We start from the raw sequence: 7093 nt of genomic DNA, 5'->3' as shown, positions 1-7093 counted from the left end.
ACCAAATCACTCAAAACAAACGTCAACTGCGAACCAGGATCATGCTGACAATACACCAACTTCGATTTGCCAGTCATTGGATTCAAAATACGAGCAGCAGTAACTCGGTTAAAGGCTGCTTTAACATTTCCAATCTTAACATTACGCACAGGAACTCTGGCACCAGTATCATCTTTGCCGATCGAATCCAGAGAATCACGTGACGTCACATAAAAATCATGCAGAAGAAGATAGTGTTTCCTATCGTTGTTAGGCCCACACTGACGACAGTTGTTTGCATGATTACAGTCCCTAACCATATGCTGGCGCAAACAATTCAAGCATTTTCCAGCTTTCACAATAACATCTCTCCGATCTTTAGGTGTCAAGCGCAAAAATTCTTTACAATGAGACAAACAATGATATTCAACTTGAACACGTGACGAACAACAAATGCATGCCGGTAGGTTTTTACGTCTGGCTTCACCACCGCGCGGTGCACCAACAGCAGTCGAGTACTGCGAACTCCCTGACATCACATCATCATGGGGTTTTACCGAAGTCTGCCTAACCGGACATGAAGGCAATTTTCCTTTGCCAAACTTTTTAAATTGCTGCGACTCACCAGAATCGCCAATTAGCATAATGCTAAAATCAGTCGACTTGCGCGTTTCCTCCCATACTACAAAATCAAACAAACTCTGAAAAGTAGGCTCATCAGTGCCACCATACTGATCACCTAAAAAGTCAAGATAACGCTGCTTAGCGTCAAACGGGAGTCGCTTAGCCAAATCCAAAACAAAACGTCCTTCTAATTTATCACGCTGACCATAAGCTTGCGCGTAAAGCAAACACTGCGATAATTCATCTTTAAACTGTTTCAAATCACTGGAAGAGATCGAATTTAATTTGCTACCATAGCGATACTTTCTAATTTCTGGTTCTGCAAAAAGACCTCCACGAACCCCAAAGCGCTGGGACAATCGAGCTAACGACATTTCTATCCTGTCTTCCTCTGACAAGCCAGGAGTGTCGGAAACCAAATTAGCAATCGTTTGCGCAGCTGTTCTAACACAAGCTGCTTGTAACAAAGTCAAACGAGTTCCTTTAAAGGGCGAAGCTGCCATTAAGGCCGTAACACGATTTTTAAAGAAGATAAATGGCATATTATTACCATCGTAACCAATCAAGGCCGCCTTATCGAAAAACGTCCTACTATTTTGGTATTCAAAAAAGCAATCCTGTTGTTGAGAACTCGATTTAGCGGGAGAAGACAAGCTATATCCCTTAAAGGGCTGAGGGGGCTCAGTCACATGCACAGCCCGATCATGCTCCTTACACAAATTAAAATCAGGAGACGCGATACGCCTCTCACAACCACCCAAATTACGTGTAGCTGGGCGATCAACAACTAGCGGCGCAGACAACTTTGTAGGGGCAAAGCATTACTGCTAATGGCGGCCCCATGTTTTGTACGCTCTGGGGGAGGAGTTCGGTTGTAATTTGCAGACCTTGGCTGTACAGCCTTCGGAAGACCCTTAGCCGCGGCCCCGAGACCTCCTGAAACAGCTGGAAAACATTTGGATTGTACTGGTCCACTTACGGATTGAACAGGCGTCTGGAAAAGGTTAGGTAAATTAAACTGCGATTGATGTTCACTTCTGGAATGCCTAGAAGAGCCCTTCCTAGAGCTACGCCGGGAGCCCAACTCAGAACGATATTCAGCTAAAACTACCTCTTTACGTTGTTCGGCCCTCAACTGAGCATCTTTGAGTGCGAACTCAGCAGCTCTAGCTTCAGCTTTCACGGCGGCCTCAGCAGCTCTCGCTTCGGCCTCAGCTCTCGCGATGGCCTCAGCTCGTATGGCCTCAGCTCTCGCGGCAGCCTCAGCTCGTATGGCCTCAGCTCTCGCGATGGCCTCAGCAGCTCTTGCTTCGGCCTCAGCTTGTATCTGGAGCTCCTTTCGTCTTAACTGTAGGTTAATTTGTGCAACTATCCGTGACGAGCTCTCAGACATCCTAGTGCTTACATTTGAGGCGCTATCCTCAGGATGTATGTCAGCATCCAACCTATCCGAGAACTCACTTTCTTTTTGTTCGAAATTATTTTTTAACGAGTTAAATTCTGGATCTACCCTATCACGAAGTTCTGCCAAGATTGCAGAGTTAAAAATTTTACTCAAAAGAGCATGGAAATGCCTTAATTCCTCTTCTAAAGTAGATAAGTTAGATCTAAAAATTAACAGTTCCTGCTTATCACTCAAAGAACCTAGGGCTACAGAAAGTTTCCCAATTTGAGTCAAAATATCCCGTCTAAGATGCCGGGCCTCTCGAACTGATTTAGCCTTATCGTTACTGGGTCCCTCCCCAGAATGGCCTGCCCGACCGCAAAGAACATCATCAAGCTTAAACTCAGTCGAGTCGACGGCGGTCGAGTCCCTGTCGCCACCGAGTGTAGACATATTAAATGTTGGGGCTAAATTTAACAATTAAAAAATTAAGTTACACAAACACACAAATTATAACAGTAGTTATAAAAAACTTAACTGCAATGACCGTAAAAAATACAAAAAAGAATTTAAATGCACGATACCGTAGCTGTACGAGTATATGAAGTCCAAAAGTCCACAAAACTTGCTTGGATTCGTCCACTTGAATCTTCAAGCACAGATGGATTGTCTTTAATCTTCTTTCTTGCCAATGAATGTCAAAGTTATTTTTCTTCAGTAACAAACTGAGAATAAATGTCTTTACTTTTTAGCTTAAAGTTCTTCAGTAGCCTACCAACCGAGAAGAAATGTCTCCAATTTTCTTTGCTTCTGTAGACTACCAACCAACAAGATCTTCTTTATTATTCTTTGTGCTTCTAAGTTCCAACTGACAACAGCGTCTTTATTTTTTATGCTTCTAAGTGCTTCTTGGCCTACCAACTAACAAGCCACGTCTTTATTTTTTATGGTCACAGCGGTAAACCATAATCTCTTTGTGGGAAAATTGTAACGTAAGATTCCCGAATCCGTTCGTCTGAATGTAATGACCGAAAAAACAAATACTCTTTTGAAACGTCTTTTCAAAAAGTGTATTCCTGTAAAATTAGCCCGCGGCTATCGAAATCGAGATGCAACGCCGTACACCTCTAAAAAACTGTCACTACAGAACAAACTACTTAGGTAAAGACGGAATTTTTGTCCAGCTAGCAAGCACTAAGCAAACAGTTAAATGTGCGACTAACTCTCAAGCAACCATTTCACGAATGACCAGAATAGATATCAATATCTCAAATTCACGTATGCAGTACTGTGACGCAATAGTGAAAGACATTGTCACGCAATTCAAAACAGGTGTTCAAGCTGGTGATCCAATGTTTCATGTTTAAACAGGTTTCAAACTGAAACAGGCCTAAACAGGTTTAAACAGGTTTGACACAAGTCTTATGAACGATGTGCAATTTTGACACATTTTCTAGCAACTTCCATGACGTAATATTCAGTAGACTTGAACGGTTTTTATATGACGTTTGATGGTGAACAATTGTCTGGAACATAGCGGCCCCTAGTTATGACAATCTAACATGGCATAACTAAAAAGATTTTAAGGACAATTGTGAGCCAATGAATAAAAACACATGATGCACAAATTGTTTGAATCACTCACGTTTAAGTTAATAGGCAAATACAAAGGGCATGCAAAGAATGAACAGCAATAAGAATAAACACGACGATACATGAAATTGGTACCATAGGTACACGCTAAAATGACGCTATACACAATAGTTGCGATAATAACCGACTGTTCCGGGCTCAGACAAGTGTCGGCCACCGCAGACAAAACCAGGCTCAAACCCTAACACTTAGGTGTTCTTTACGGGGGCGAGGCACGAAATATCCCTCAACACGTAGTCTACTTTCACTTTCCTCGTACTCTCATCATAGTTGCAGACGGCAACTTTGGCTCTACGAACCACAGGCTTCCCTTTCCTAATTTGTGGAACTACCTCATGCACCCTCCCAAGTTGATACTTCCCACGTTTACCAATGTCTTGGAGAGAACCTACCACTACAAGTTGACCAGGCTCCAAATTCTCGGCCATTTTTAGCCATTTTTTCCGGCCCTGAAGACCTGGCAAGTAAAAATCGATCCATTTACTCCAAAACTGATGAGAAAGTGACAAATTGAACCGATAATCCCTTCTTAATTGGTCACGATCATGTGGTTGCCCAACAGTTAAGTATGGGGTCAAAAGTGAGGCAGGGGTGATGACAGTAAAATCTCTAGGGTCGTCACTCAAAGGTACCAAAGGGCGTTCGTTCACGATCCGAACGGCACTGCCTGTGTACGTAAGCAGTTCAATAAAATTGGGCTTACGTATTGAAGAGTCCAAAATGTGAAAAAATGCAATTTTAAATTGTTTTACCATTGCCTCCCAGGCGCCACCTTGCGCCGGAGCATATGGAGGTATAAATTCCCAGTTTATCTCTCTCTGTCTCAGGGCGTTGTGAAATTCAGCTGATTCTATCAACTCGGGTAACTTCTTAGATGCTGCCTGAAAGGTACTTCCATTATCGGAATAGATAGCATTAACCTGCCCACGTAAATCTGTAAATCTTGTAAAGGCAAGTAAAAAATCACTCAGCGACAATGGCGTAACCAGCTCAACATGAATAGCGCGAGATGCCATACATGTGAACAAGAGTCCCCAAGCTTTTTGTGACTTCTGCCTTCAACAAAAGTTAAAGGTCCAAGATAGTCTAAGCCGCAATCAAAAAAGGGTTTCCTATGCGCAGTTGTGCGAGACAAAGGTAAATCAGACATGAGCTGCCTTATAGGTCGAGCTTTCTCAATCGCGCATACACCACAGTCATTAAGATACCTCTTCACGGAAGCATTACCATTAGCGATCCAAAACTTCTGTCGCGTAGACAACAAAGTGTGCTGTACTCCACAGTACGCATTTCGATTATGATGCGACAGTACAACAAGCCTAGTGAAGGGGTGTTTCGAAGGCAAAACAATCGGATGCTTTGCTTCTAGAGAGATCTCGGGAGAATTACTTAAGCGCCCTTCAATGCGGATTACACCAGTGTCATCTACACAAGGTCTGTACTTTTTAAGTGAACGCAATTCTTTCAAGCGTTCCTTCTCACGTTGCGAAGCGCCAACATTACCCCGCTTTATCACTTCCTCAAGTGCATCCGGCGATCGTTTGGTCATTAAATGTACCACATCGCCATACACGCTCTTCTGAACAAACTTCACAGCCAACTCTGAAGCACTATTAAGATAAGAGGCGTCCAGTTTTGGCTTCACAAAGCTACGCTTTCTCGTTTTACAGCACAAAAATTCAACAAAAGCAACCAAATAAGCGATTCTCTTTTTCATAACATACAAAGAAGGTGCGGCCTCGATCAATTTGTGAAGGCCACCCTGTCCAACGTCAAGCGACTTCTCTTCGTCACGAAGATATAGGCTATGGACAGGTACTGAAGTGGCATTTTCTACAGATGGAATTTCTTCACACTGATAGAGAAGACTAGAACCATTCAACCACAACTCTCGAAATTCTTTCTTTGTAATAAGATTTGGCCGTGTGCCAACATCAGCTGGGTTCATATCGGTAGGGCAAAAACGCCAATCCTGGGCTTCAGACAACAATAAAATATGCTCAACTCGACGCGTGATAAACTTATTCAAACGTAATCAGGGTTTTTAACCCACTGCAACACAGTACGAGAATCACACCAAAAATATTTAATGCAGTCATGCATCTTCAATGCCTCGTAGGCCTGCTTCACGAGTCTTGCTGTATTCAAAGCGGCAACAAGCTCTTTCCTAGCTATCGGCCAAGAAAACTGATTTTTTACAACAATGGTAGATTTACCCAAAACGAAAGACACACTAGGAACTCCATTAACCAGTCTACGCAAGTAAACAATAGAAGAGAAAGCTTGATTCGAAGCATCACTAAACCCATGCAATTGATATGAAACAATATCATCCGGACTGCACACACCAGAGTTTGCAAAATACCATCTCGGTAACGAAAAATTCTTAAGCAGGTCCAAAGAGCGAAGCCACGACTCTCACTCTTTAACAAAGCTATCAGGGACCTCGGTGTCCCAATCAAACTTGTCTATCGCCAATTGCTGAAGTATAAGGCGTGCTTTTAGAAAAAATGGCGCTTCAAAACCTAGCGGGTCAAAATTTTGTCCAAGCTGACTGAGCATACTTCTGCGCGTGTGTTTAGCTAAGGGCTTTAAGGAACATGCGATACGCATCTCGTCAGACTCGGTTTGCCACACACAGCCCAATGTCTTCGCTGATCGCAAAGTCATATTTTCAGTCTGAAAGTCAATGTCACGAATCAAAGGTGAAAGCATCTCATTATCCAAATTTGACAAGACAATCATAGCCTCCTTGTTAGCACTCCACTTAACAAGTTTAAACCCACGGCTATCAAACAAAGCAATTGATTCATGAGTGATTTGCTGAGCTTCCTCTAAGTCTAAGCTATCAGCCGAAAATATAAAATCATCCATGTACATATTATCTGCAATATTGCAGAGAGTTAGTTCACCAGCACCGCTGGGATTCTGCTCGATCATTTTCTTTATAGCCAAGCAAGCGATATATGGGCTACTCTTTATTCCCCAAGGGTGTACACAAAAACGAAAGGGTACCATCCTACCACTCTCAAGGTCATCGTCTTCAAACCACAATATACGAAACAAATCCCTCTGCGACTCAGGTAACTTTATTTGAAAGAAGCATTTAGTCACATCAGCCATGAGACCAAATCTACCAAGCCGAAATCTAGCCAAGACATCTACCAGAGGGTTTAACAAGTCAGGACCCGAAAACATTACATCATTAACACAAGTTCCTCGAAATTCAGACTTGCCATCGTAAACAATACGCTTTTTTAATTGTGACATCACAAAGTATGGTAAATACCATTCAAATCCCTTGACATTTCCTGCTTCACCAGCACGCTCAATATAGCCATTAGATTTAAGATCTTTCATGGTGTCAGTAAGGAAATCACGAAGTTCAGGTTGCTTTAAAGCCTTCTTCCTTAAAGCAGTAGCTCTATCTGACGCCAACACAAAATTGTTAGG

This window comes from Aplidium turbinatum, chromosome 2, assembly GCF_918807975.1.
Source record: "Aplidium turbinatum chromosome 2, kaAplTurb1.1, whole genome shotgun sequence".
In the NCBI taxonomy this organism is placed as follows: Eukaryota; Metazoa; Chordata; class Ascidiacea; order Aplousobranchia; family Polyclinidae; genus Aplidium; species Aplidium turbinatum.
This window is presented reverse-complemented; position numbering follows the sequence as displayed.